Source organism: Saccopteryx bilineata, chromosome 10 (genome assembly GCF_036850765.1).
Source record: "Saccopteryx bilineata isolate mSacBil1 chromosome 10, mSacBil1_pri_phased_curated, whole genome shotgun sequence".
NCBI lineage: Eukaryota > Metazoa > Chordata > Mammalia > Chiroptera > Emballonuridae > Saccopteryx > Saccopteryx bilineata.
This window is the reverse complement of record NC_089499.1, coordinates 62,097,565-62,111,412: the sequence shown is the minus strand read 5'-3', so window position 1 is coordinate 62,111,412 and position 13,848 is coordinate 62,097,565. Positions and strand designations below refer to the sequence as shown.

General features: G+C 45.0%; 1 protein-coding gene across 3 annotated transcripts in view; it reads left to right on the top strand.

Annotated features, from left to right (window-relative positions):
- IL17RD (interleukin 17 receptor D) overlaps positions 1 to 13,848 on the top strand; it is a 64,998-nt gene that overhangs the window by 29,580 nt on the left and 21,570 nt on the right. The gene's annotated exons all lie outside the window — the stretch shown is intronic.

Here is a 13,848-nt window from a genome sequence, read left to right as displayed (position 1 = left end):
CAACTTTGCTCCAGTGGAGCCTTGGCTGTGGGAGGGGACGAGAGAGAGAGAGAGAGAGAGAGAGAGAGAGAAAGGAGAGGGGGAAGAGTGGAGAAGCAGATGGGTGCTTCTCCTGTGTGCCCTGGCCGGGTATCGAACCTGGGACTTCTATACACTGGGCTGACACTCTACCACTGAGTCAACTGGCCAGGGCCTGGCCTGCTTTACTTTTTAATAGTAGAGATGGTGGCTAATTGGAGATCGCTGGACTGACCCCTAGAAACTGGCCCATTGGCCCTAATTCTCACCTCATTAGGATCTTTTTGATATTTTTCAATGGGTCCCACATATCTCTCCCAAAAGGAACTTACTTAGCTGGTAGAGATTTGTCAGAACAAATGTTTGGTATATTAGAATCTTACTTATGTCAAGCCATAGTCCATGTGATCCATGCAATAGAGACAGTCTGGAAAAGTCTTCAAAATGATGGGGAGGGGAGAAAGCTTAGGGAGGATTTTCTTTTTTTAAAGAAATTGAGATGTATTGTGTAGTTTTGAGGTGTAGAGAGCGTTGGTCTGATACATTTATTATATATTTCAGTGTGGCAACCATCATAGCATTAGCTATTACCTCAGTCATGTCCATAATTGTCATTTCTTTTCTGTGTTTACAACATTTAAGATCTTGTCTCTTAGCAGTTTTGAAGTATGTATCTAATACAGTATTGCTGATGAGGAAAGATTTTCATATTCTTCTTTGCACTTGTTTCCTTTGTCTTAATTTTTTTTTCCAGAATATAAGGTTTGTCTTTTAATTATTAGATTGAATATACATAAAATTACTATTTCAATTTGCTATAAAAGTTTCTAAATGCTTACTCTTACTCTTTGTTTTTATATCAGTGGTAACAAATGCTCACCACACTTTGGTGGCATTGCTCTAGTGCCTGTCATCATTTGTATCTGACTACGGCCACAAAGCAAGGTGGGGGCAAGAGTAGATTTACAATTGTGAGTATGTGAAACACAGAGTTTATTCTTATAGTATTATTTATTAATTATTGTGTTTTCCATACAAACAATGATAAGCCTCCTTTTGTTCCACCCTGTACTGGTTTCAGTCATCCCGGTTTCTGACTTTGCCTTCTTAGGGCAGAGCTTAGAGAACTGTGACCTGCATTTCAGTAGTGGTGGCAGAGACCAAATGGACATCAAGCCTAAGATACTATCTGGCTTTGCACAAAAAAATTTTGTCAACCCCTGTATTGGAGCCACTGATTTTTATGCATCGATCCAGCTGATTCTCCAGCCCTCATTACTACTGCCCTGAAATGGGCCTGGCCACTGCTTCACTGCCTGCCATGCCATCGTGCTCTTGTCCCGTGTCCCCAGAGTAGAGTCCACTGTCTGTTGAAGGTTCTCCTAAAGTTTTATCACCATTTGCCCTCTCTCCACCTTTGGATGAACCCAACCCTTCACCTATGATGTCAACACCAGAAGAGCTGAGCTTCCCTGGAAAAAAGCTAAATCACCAGGTTGCGCAAGGTTTCAGTTATATTCAGGACCACAGTTGGACAAACTTCCCAAGGCACTGATTTATTGTTCGCTCTTTGACCTGAAGATTTCACATTTGTTGCTCTCTTCAGGCAATTCTCCCTCTTTTTCTCTTGACTTTAGATGATGTCACCACACACTTACCCAAGGAAGGGGCATGGGACTGAACCCCCATCTTCCCACCATCTTATCCCCCATCTCAGTATCATTTGCAGCCCACTTGTCACCTTCCCAGAGTTAAAATGAATTGTCTTTGCCCTTTGCCCCGTCCAGGCCACCTCCTCCCTGGGGCTCCTCTTGTGCTCTCTTTTTTTGCCCATGATGAGCTCCTGCCTTTCCTTTGCCTTAAATTTATTATATATATAAAAATTAAAAAAAAAAAATCCTCTTCAAAAGAAAAGCTTACAATTTTCTTAGAAACTTGAAAACCCATTCATAGGATTCTCTCTTGGAGAACCTCTGAAGATTGCGCCCCTTGTGGGCAGTTGGGGAAGTGGCAGACACAACATGGTACATATCCCAGCCCCCTGCCCTCTGTGCCCTGGGCTGCGCAGGCCTGTCGGGTTTTCCCTCAGTGACCTGTGACTGCACTGGCGTGGTGACCCACAAAGCAGTGCTACTGGCCTGACAGCTGGGCCTCATGTTGGCCCAGCACCCAGCTCCTCAGTCTTAGTTTGAAATCATTTTAACCAGAACCTTTGGACTGCCCTTATTTTCTTTTTTAAAATACCTAATCACTGCTTTTAATCTTTTCTGATAAGTCTCTGTTTCATTCTAACTTCATGACAAAATGTTACAGGCTTCTCATTTATTTGCATCATATTGCTTTGATTTTGTAAACATTTCTCCATGGGGAATCCTAATGAAGGGAACAGGTGCATTAATTTCTTCCTATCACCTAACCTGAAGGTTGTGAGTGCCATTAGCTTACCTCAGCCCCATTGGAGAGGAACAGAAACCCACTGAGGCCACTTCATCAGGGGGAAGTGTGCTCCTGCCTGCTGTTCCGTTTGCCTGTTTGCCTCATGTGAATTTATCTCGCTATACCCATCATGCCAGGAGACCTCAGAGAGGGAGGGAGTGCAGGGAGACCGTCATTCTTGGGAACTCTGCACTGCCTCCTTTACCCACAGGGAACACTTAATCTAAATCTGAAATTGACCAAGGTAGCCATACCTTATTTTTACATCATTCTCTGCCCTCCTTCCCAGAATGACATTTTAGCTGTTCAAGGAAATTTTTTAAAAAGCTGAATACTTCTTGGCAAACACAATTATTTCCTGGCCTGAATCACACAATGATTTAATTGGTATGTCATTGTGTGTGCATTTGCCTATGTGTGCTTTAGCCTATGTGTGCTTTAATGGGAATTCCATGTGGTATCATTGGGAAATTAGAAAAAAAGTCTTCTAGATTTATTGCTTATGGTTTAAGGGCATACTGCTGGCTTCCATCCAAAAAAGTGGGGAGACCTAAAGTTGCAGAGATCATTAGTGCTTGAATATATCCTTCCGATTCCTACTATTTTAAAACTACTTTGGCAAACGATAAATATCAGAACCAATAGTGAAGTGATTTACCCTTTGAAACTTGTGAGGTTGGGGGGTTGGCATCATGCAAGCAGTGGTGTCCTTCCTCTGTCTACCAACATATTATTTTTGAAACTTGAAATGAGTGTTGGTATGTCTGGAGAAGTCAAAGTCATAGCTTATTCTTCATTTTGGAAAATTGGAGTTCTAGATTATCTTCCATAGTGGCTCTTGGCAGATATTTTCACAGTACATCCAAGACCTAACCTGATTTTCTTTGTTGGCCACAAGCAACATAGACTGGGAGGCAGTTACTGAGCAGGAGTGGGAAAATCAGCTGCCCTCTCTGTCTCCTGTGTACTCTAAGTATGTCCGTTCCCATTCAAAAATGGGGAAAAGGAATAAGAATTAGCCACACTATAGTTTGTTTTTTAACTTGATTCATTGAAACTGACTGCAGGCATGAAATTTGTCACCTGTGATCTGAAAAGTGATAACCTAGTCTCTTATAATGGACTCATGTGCTTAACAGCAGAAGTAGCTGCCTTTTATATTGCTACTTTGTAAAAGTTCATGAGTCCCAACACCTTGGACAAAATGTTCATTACTGAGTTGTAATAAATACAGCCTATAAAGGATTACAGTTGAGGCCTTAATCTAGAGTTCTATTTAAAACAGATTTTACTTTCAACTGGCTTGCTCTCTACCATTTAAATTTTTTTAATTGCCCAAATTTCCCTCTGATCACTAAACCACTCACGATGTCTTTCTACAGACCTGCTGTTAAGCTACCTGGCTATTGATAGGGCAGGCAGGGGAGGGGCCTGGATGAATTTCAGGGATCCAGAAGCTTCCTGAAATACTGTGTGCAAACTTGTGTGGGTGCCCTAACTCTCACCAGGTACTCAAAGGCATCTGTGTCCCCAAATAAACCGCTGAGGCCCTCTGTTGGGAAGGATGCACAGGGTGAGTGAGGGATTTCAGGGACTGTGACCCTGGTGGTGAGAGTACTACTGACGGCTGCGGCTACATCACAGCTCACGCTCTCCCCACTCTCAGATCTGCTCAGTGTTCAAAAGTCTCAGGGGTACTACTCAGGCCTTCAGCACATCCTTTACCTCTTGCACTTCAGCCCAAGAGCACATGTGAATGGGACACCTGTGCTTATGGAGGCACCAGGCTGGATGTGGCACAGCCTGATTCATGTTGCCTGAGCACCTTCAACTCTGTTCATTTTCACCCTCATTGATGCCGGGCAGGTGACATAGCCCTGGTAACTGTCAGACACTCAGAGATGGGAGCGGCTTGTGCTTGTAGGGGAATGACTCTGGGAAGTGACTAGGAGACTTCATATTTCTCTCCAGCAACTCAGATTCCCAAGAGTCTGGGAGAACCAAGGCTATTGGGAATTGCCCCTTGAGAATTTGGTGGGCTGGAGGGGTGGCTGGCTATGGTGGGGCGCAGGGGCGGAGAAGCTTGTTCACATGCTTGTTAACATTGGAGGTCTTTGACAAAGGAAGTCTAATGCCTTGCCCAGGTCAGCGGGCGATTGCCCTCCGGGAGGCCCTGTTGTGCACAGGAAGTCAGACACTAATGATGTTAGTGAAGGGACAAAGGCAGCCGGCCAGGGAAGGGACTAATTGCTGTGTCCGGCTCCCAGGCAGCCAGCCCCAAGCTGGAGGGGGCCGGGCAGGATGCGCTAAGTGTTAACACCTGGAGCTGGAGCTGCTGACTTCCTGGTGCTTTTTTTCCTTTCTTTCTTTTCTTTTTGCAGTGTGGCTGGGTGCATGTGAACACACAGTGATACATGTTCACAAACCTGGCTGCATCGGAGAGGGACATTTTGGGATGTGGTATCTAAGAAACTAAATAGAAATGGTTCAATCAAGACGTCATACTGAGCCAGAGCAGGGCTGAAAACGTGGAGGCCTGACCCCTCTCCATCTGCCTATGGGGTTTGGCCACTGTCACTTCACCTCTGGATGGCCGATTCCATCCTCCCCCAGGAAATCTGGGAAAGGCCCACCCTTGCAGAGGTAGATGCATATTAGAAGGGTCACCGTTTTTTGTGCTTGGAACATCTCAGTCAGAACTGATGGGAGAATGCTCCTTAGGGAAAGAGACGAGGGTCTTAATCACTATTTTGAGCCAGCTGGGGCCTTAGGGAGGTAGGACTGGGGCAGGATGAAGAGTGATGGAGGCACCGGCCCGTACCGAGGGCAGTACATCGCAGGTGTGGTTATCTGAATTCACATCTGGAAGGGTATTTTGTAGGGGTTGCATGCTAGGGAAGCCCAGCTGCACTCCCTCATTACTAAGTGGGGTTTCTGGATTCTTCATGTCTAAATATCGCTTTGGACCTGGGACCTGTGAAGCCCTCAGGCGCCTCGGGGAGCTCTGGGAATGTACCCAACTCGTGGAAGAGACGTTTTGGAGGAAAACTGGATTAGGAATATTTCTGAAAGGATTTACGTATGGGTTCTAGGAACTCTTTCCCCTTCACAACAACAGGGTCATCAACAATTAAAAATGAATGCCTGCCTTGGCTGGTAGCCCCTGTTAGGATGACATCAGTGTCTCATTCCTGGTGCCTGTGGAGCCCGAGTCCTGCTGGAGTCCCTCCCGTAGGCGGACAATGGGAGGCAGTTTAGTGAACAGGTGGATTCACTTGAATTTTTGCTGCCAGAGAACAAGAGTTTAAAAAGGATGCTTGAAGCCCGTCTCCCTTCGAGGGGGAGGGGGTGAACCACAAATAACTTTTGAAAAGGGGTCTAATGTTGACTTGCTGCTTCCCACTGTTATTTTAAGGAGACTTTTCTGTATAAGACCACCATGTGGACAGAAATAATAGGCTGACAGAGGGGTTGCCTTGCTTTCTAGCAAAGCCTGTGATGTTTCGATTAGCACTAAAACCTAAAAGGGCGGACTTCCATAATTTCAAAATATGTGAAATCCACCTTGAAGGAAGCACATGTTTGGGGCACACTGGGGACCTGCCTGCCTGGAGGAAGCTGGGTCCCCATGGCAACATCACAATCCCCCATTTCTGCAGGCATTTGTGCTGTTAAAGCAGAATTCCAGATGTGATACAGCACTTGGAGACTCCGTCCCTGGGCCTCGGAAACAGTATTTGAAGTCTGCACAATTCAGTGCACACTCTCTGTGTGGTCCTAAAGCTTTTTATTGTAATTTTGTTTTGATCTGAACATTTCCTCTGAGCTTAGGCATAACAATCATGTTTATAGCTTTAAGTTTTTCTCTATTGTCTAATCACTATTTTGCCCTAGCAGGAAGATACTCTGGAGTGAAGTCTTTGTAAATGCCTTTAATAGCTAAGTGAGAGGAGCAGGGAGCTGTTTTACTGGGAGGGTGGGTGTTTGGGTGGTTGGTTGTTCTCTTCCCACCCAGTATTTACAGAAAGCTGGTTAATCTGTCTGTGAGTTGTCTGTCTGTGCTTTGGAAACTGCAGATGGGTTGACTGTTACCTTTAAGATGCCAGTTCTCCAACATGCGGTTCTCATTTGGGTGGATGGGAGTGGTGTGTGCAGCGGAGGGGAAAGGTCTGGCTCTCCGTCCAGAGGCATGTTTTACAGCTTGCTTTTAACGTTTTAAGAATTGGAAAAGTGGAACGACCCAGTCTATTTGTGAGTATCAGCCTCGGAAGCACACACAGCCCAGATCCTTAACAGATTCCATGGACAAAGTACTTGGGCTTTCTTGCTCTGTGAAAACCAAGGAGGCTGCAGAGATTTCTTGTTTTTAAACACGGGAAAAGTCAACGTGTGTTTGTGTGCATGTGAGTGTATGTATGTGTGTGTATCTCTGGGCTTCCCATGGCAAAGTAATATGAAAATCAAAAAGTCTGGAGCAGGGAAGGACATTTTAAAATATATTAAATTCCATGTAGGCTACCACCATGTAGAAAAGTTGCTATCATGTTATAATATATAAACATATCAAACATTGTATACCTTAAACTTATGTCAGTTAGATCTATCTCAACTAAAAAAAAAAAAAAGAAGAAGATATCTGAGCAGCAACTCATAAATGCTCCAACATCTCTTTATCGTTAGTGAGTGGGTTTCCTGGTGGGGTGGGGCGAGGAAGGTGGACTAGTGAGAAGAAGCTTAGATGAAAACTCAGCTCTCAGTTTGATAAGTAGGACACATGGAAACTTGGCATTGGTTGGCTCCATGTTAGAGCTCAGAAACAATTGTCCCTTCAGCTTTCCTTTGGGGAGCGTGAAATTAGGAACATGTGTGTGCTGATTAGCAACATGTCAGAGATGAATCATGATTACGGCTCTGGTCTGGTGCACAGGCGATGCTTTGGAGCAGCGATTTCCTACCTCCTTGAGCAAATCTCTCTAATTAGCTTAAGATCTCTGGGTCTTTTTGGGCTGACGTGGTAATTGCTGGTGGGAACCCACCGGCACTCCCCCAGAGCTTGTGTGTTCCCCACTAGACATCCAAGAGCTCACCTCCCCAAATCGGACAGCTGGCTGGCACCCTTGTTTCTGAAGCTGGTTGCATCTAGAAGGGGAGTGAGAGAGAACAGCTCCCCGGAATGTGGAGCGAATATCTTGAATAGATCCAGGCGCAAGCTGGCTTAGTGATTTATTTTCCTTGTGTTTTGGGTTTGCCAGCATTCATCTCGGCTTACATCACCTGGGGCTTCTCTGCCTTTGCTGACTTTTTTTTTTTTTTTTAAGTTAAAGGTTTGAACTGAAGTAAGTGGGATCTGTCTTCATTTATAAACCATCTGAACCTGCACGGAATACATTGACCCCATGGTCTGCTTCTTGCCCTCACCTTGTCCACTGGTCATAGACAGAAAGCGCCTGTCCCATTGTTTAAGTTTCACAGAGCTGTCTTGTCTTTTAATCTCGTCGACACACTGGTAACCTAAGATGGAGGAAATGTTATGGAAAATAGAGAATTGGACTTAGTTTTAATTAGTTACTCAATGTAGCTGTAAAAAACCCCATCCTTTTCAGTTCTTCTGACAAATACCTTTATATAAATTTCACCCAAGGTCAGTTCACTAAAACATGACCAGCTTTGTGGAAGTTCCTTCATTGGAAGGCAGTCTTAGTTAAACCTTGCTGTCTGGCCTGCCTTCCATTCTCAAAGGGAGCACTATAATTAGCACAGTCCTTTTCAAAATGCATTTTTTCAAAATGGCAGTTAAAACTATCTTGGAGCTGGACTGGTAATGATGCTCTGGGAAGTTGGTGTTTTCAAATGGCCCAAGATCTCCAAGGGCCCCTCAGGAAACTGGACGTCTGATGGCCCCTGGGGGATGCTAGCTGCCCTGTGGGATACCTCCCGGGGCTCTCTCTGTGTCCTGGCCTTGGCTTTTTTGCCATATGGGTAGAGCATGATATGTATTTTTGCCTTTTGAATTTTTTTCTTCAGAGCACTTAAGGGTTATCCCCTCCCTTCTCCTTCCTGAGTAAAAGATGTTTTCTCCATTATGCCCCCATTGGCTGCCTTCGTCCCTGCTTACCATAGTGCTCACAGCAGAGCTCCAGGCACCTGGGGCTGGCTTCTCCGCTCACGTTGGAGTAAATTATAAACTGCCTTTAGTGCAGCAATGGGATGGTTAATGAACTAAGAATGTGACACCCTGTGGCCACAACATTGGCATTTATAGTTTTTAAGTAACAGGCAGCAAACAAGTATTCTTAATTATCAGCTTATTAAATATCAAAACGGGTTTAGTACATAGAAGTTTGGAAGTTGTTTTCTGAAGAACAGTTTCCAAAGCTGTTGACGGGCTTTGTAAATTGCCTTATCTGTATTCTTAGTTTGGGCTTTGATTCTAAGCCCATAAATCACCCTGTCATACCAAGTGAGGTCCCTCTGGGTTCTGTGTATGTATTACCTGGCTAAATTGTGAATTCATTAATTCAGACAGAAAACTGATATTTATGAAGGGCTGACTACATGCCAGGGCTGTTCGTGGGGAGGCCGGGGAGTACCCTGATCACTTAGCCTTTTGCCTCCTTTCTCCCTATCTGGCCCAACCTGAGCACTTATCAGTGATGGAGTCCCTGGGGTGCCCAGCTCCCAAGACCATTAGCAGAGTACATTCCTTACTCTGGTGGTCAGTGCCCTCTACCACCTGTTTGCCTCATCCCCCACCACACCCCCAAGGTCTGGATGCTGGAGACAGATTGTATCTGAAGATGCTACTTCCTGTGAGCATTCCCCTGTCTGCCTCATGTATCTCCTTGTAGGAGATCCTGTTTATTAGGGCAGGAATCCTCTCAGGAATGGTGAAATAACCATTTCAATGTGTGTCAGATGCTGTGCAGAGCACTGGATATGTATCATCTCACATAGCCCCCATGCTGAGCCCTTCAGGAAGTTTATTCAAGCACTTTATATGTAGCGCAGGGAAGTGAGGCTCAGGAAGGTTTAGAAGCTTGCCTAAGGTCACACAGTGGCAGATTGTGTTCAAATCTGCAACTCTGAAAGCCTATTCTGTTAACCACTCTTCTAACCCCAGACAAGCCCCAGGCTGGCCCACAGAAGCCTCTATCCAGGATGGCAGAATAAGCAGCAGCTCTAATAGACGAGTGTTCTGTGTCTGCCTGCAGCCAAGGTGGGAGAGAGTGCAGAGACAGGTGACCAGTCTGCTGTGGGTGTGTGTGGGAGGGAGAGGACAGCTCATGGCAGTGTGACATCATGATCTCTTTCCTCCATATTGCAGCTGTAATTATCTGTGTGTACTGTATTAACTTTCAATTGCTGCTGTAACAAATTACCACAGATTTAGTGGCTTAAACAGCATAAATTTATTATCTTGAAGTTTTTGAAGTCAAAATTCCAAAATGAGTATTATGGGGCTGAAATCTAGGTTTTGGCAGGACTGATTTCTTCTGGAGTCACTCAGGAAGAATCCATTTCCTGCCTTTTCCAGCATCTAGAGGCTGCCTGCATTCCTTGGTTTATTAGCCCCTTCCTTCATCTTCAAAACCAGTAGCATTGCATCTTTAAACCAGCGCCTCTCTTTCTCTCTCTCTGTCTTCTGCTTCCATGATCACATCTTCTTCTGATTGTCCTTTTTGTCTCCCTTTTATAAGACACTTGTAATTACGTTGAGCCCACCTGGATAATTCAGGATAGTGTCCTCATCTCAGGATCCTTAAAATTAGTAACATCTACGTAGTTTTTTTTGCTATGTAAAGTAACATATAAGGTTATGAGGATTATGATGTGGGCATGTTTGGGGTGCTGTTATTCTGTCTTCCACAAAGTGAAAAGGAAGCAGTAGTGCTCTGTGGGCTAGTCTGGGCTTACCGTTTCTCAGGCTTTGAGTGCTCTGAGGCAGTGGAAGCATTATTTGGGTGTGAGCTGAGGACAGCTGGGTGGATGCATCTATCTGATACTTGTACTAAGAAGGCATGCACTCTGGCTTCCGAGAGGGAAGGGTCTTTACAGTACATGCAAGAGCTGGTACATGTGAGAGTATCTCTTGCTTTCAAACTTCATGACTAGGCTTGGATGGTCACAAGGTCTTTTGGTACCTAATTTTCTGTGGAATTAGAATTACCGTTTTAAATCTGCATCAGCAGACATGCCATGCCAGTGGAATTATTGTGCTTGCATCAAGTGAGTGTAGTTGCAGGTTGATTTACCAGGAACACAAGTGTGATAGGAGCTAGACTAAAGTAGGAAGCCCATGGGGGAGCAGGATTCAGGTGATAGGAAGGGCATTCTGGGGACATGGAAGTGCTCAAGAAAGTGCTGAGCTGTAGTGCAGTGCCCAGAGGGATTTGGAAGAAGGTAGGAAGCAGTGCCACATCAGGAATAATTGAGGAGGGACAGGAATCTTGTGGTGGGCTTGGAGCAAAGGAATGAGGGCAGGTTTGCACATTAGGCGATCACCTCGGTGGCCAAAGTCTCTTGAGGTTAGAACCCAGGTCTGGTTCAGGGCCAAGTGCCCAGCCCATCTGGGTCAAGGTGAAATGCTCAATTCATTCGGAACAGCTCCATACATATCACAGAGACTTTGTTTGGAAGGATTTAGGTTCTTGTATGAATGATATAGATATAGCACATCTTATTGTATCAGGCTCCTTTTCACATTGCATTGCTCGTTGCAAGTGCCTAATGATTATATGTTGCAATAGAAATACAGGGAGGACAAGAAACAAATGAAAAGCTGACAAGAGCCCTACAAATAAGGTGATTGGTTACCGGAGTTCTTGTACCTTAGAGCAGTGGTCCCCAACCCCTGGGCCGCGTGGTCCATGGGCCATTTGGTACCGGTCCACAGAGAAAGAATAAATAACTTACATTATTTCCGTTTTATTTATATTTAAGTCTGAACGATGTTTTATTTTTTAAAAATAACCAGATTCCCTCTGTTACATCCGTCTAAGACTCACTCTTGACGCTTGTCTTGGTCACGTGATACATTTATCCATCCCACCCTAAAGGCCGGTCCGTGAAAATATTTTCTGACATTAAACCGGTCTGTGGCCCAAAAAAGGTTGGGGACCACTGTCTTAGAGCATGCTGTTAAATGGACTGCATTTCCCTTTTTGAAAAGTGCTTCTGCGTGGCTTCAGAAGGTCCCAGGGGAAAGTCATACAAACTTTTTTTTTTTTCTTTGACAGAGAGAGAGACAGAGTGAGAGGGACAGATAGGGACAGAGAGGCAGGAAGAGAGAGAGATGAGAAGTATCAATTCTTTGTTGTGGCTCCTTAGTCTCCTTAGTTGTTCATTGATTGCTTTCTCATATGTGCCTTGACTAGGGGGGCTACAGAAGACCGAATGACCCCTTGCTCAAGCCAGCAACCTTAGGCTCAAGCCAGCGACCTTTGGGCTCGAGCCAGCGACCTTTGGGCTCGAGCCAGCGACCACGGGGTCATGTCTATGATCCCATGCTCAAACTGGTGACCTCACCTTCAAGCTGGATGAGCCCACATTCAAGCTGGTGACCTTGGGGTTTCGAACTTGGGCCCTCCACTTCCCAGCCCAATGCTCTATCCACTGTGCCTGCCTGATCAGGCCAAACTATCTTTTTTAAAAAAATAGTTGAAGCTGTTTTCCTTTGGTATCCAACTGGAGGATGCTCTCCTTTTCTCTCCATTCCAGCTCAGTTATCGTTCTTTGTTTTAAGCTTCTGATCTAGGTCATCCTTACCCTTTGTTCCTCCTTATTGAGGTGCTGCCTGTGGCATTTCATATCTGTATCTTTTTTATGGCTGGCTCTTTTCCTCTGTATGCATATCTTGTGCCATCTACACTGAGAGTTCTCGTAGGGCTGGGTATAATTTGAGATTTGTCTGTGTGCCCTGTGTGTGATCCACGTACCTAGTTACTCTCTTTTGAAAGCATGAGCTCCTTGGTTCCCGAGGGCAGGAACAGCGGGTAGTTTGTTCACCACTGTACCTAGCATAATGTCTGGCTCATAATAGATGGTGAGTGAATTTATGTTCTGGGAGTTAGTAAGGGAGGAGAGGGTGTGGTTTGGGTGCCTTGGGCATTCCTGAAGGGTTGTGGAGATTGCGTTATCTCCTGGTCTCCTGCCTGGTTGTGTTCCTCTGGTCTTGGCTATCTGGCAGTTGGGCACCCTCTGGTTGCACAGACTGGCCTCTGTTTTAAGTAGTTATGGTAAAGTTTAGGCTTTTAATAAAGTAACAACACTTTCCAAAGTGTTTGAATTCAGGTGAGAAATTCTGGAATTGTGTATGTGGAGGAAGAGAGGATGGTAGGAGGAGAGATAGAGAAGGAGGGTGACCAGGGAGAAGGGGAGCCCCAGGAGATCGTGGGCCGGTACGCCATGTTGATTTAGATTTTCTGTTACCACTTACTCCTCACTTTAATGAGAATGGTTTGGGTGTGTGTCCCTGTCTATCCCTTTCTGCACAGCTGTGCTTTCCCAAGGCACATGTTCATCTGAGCTCAGGGATCCAGTTTCAGCGGGTGTGCCTGGCTTCAGGGTAAGCAGAGTGAGCATGCCTGTAGCATATGGATGTGTTGGGGTTGTGGTCTGAGACCCTGGGCTCCATCAGAAGTGTTCTGTACTTTGTGTCTTGGTGTAACAATTGCCCATTAAATACCTGGCTGCCAGCATATGTTTTCCCCCAACATCCCTCTTGTTGAGTGGAAACTTAAGCTGTGTGGTTAGAATATTTTCCCATCATTTAGCATTTCAGAATTAACATATTCTGGAGAATTCTGAAATTAATGCTGAATGGCACATTTGCGGATTATCTTAGAAACAGTTAAACCGAAGCTGGTAGATCTGTAGTTACTCATTCCCATGATGGATAAGTGGTGGGCTAGGAAAAGGCGGGGCCGCGGGAGGATTCCAGGGCTCCCTGTGCGCATGCTGTAATTAAAGTGGGAAGTCTGGTGGAGTTGTTATCCCTGCTGTTAAAGAGTGCAGATGGCTTACAGCCACATCCCCAAGAGTTAGAGTTAGACCTTTTAAGTCTTTCTTTTTCTTTTATGACCCACCCTATATATTCCAAGAAAAGGTATGGATGTAGTGAAGAATTTTCTCATTAAAAGTAACAGCTTGTTCCCACACTCATTCCTAGTCTTGGAATGAGAAACCTGTTTCCTTAGACTTGAGGAATTGCTTATCTGTTGTGGCTTAATAGAACTTTAGGACAAGAACGTCTGGTAGGCGAATTTTATAACCAATCAGTGCTCAAAGCGGATCCAACTGGTAGGGCTCCAGCTGGCAACTTATGTCTCTCTCCCAATTTTACTGTTAATGAATTATTATTTAAGGCCCAAACAGAGAACAGCCTGCCCCTGTTGT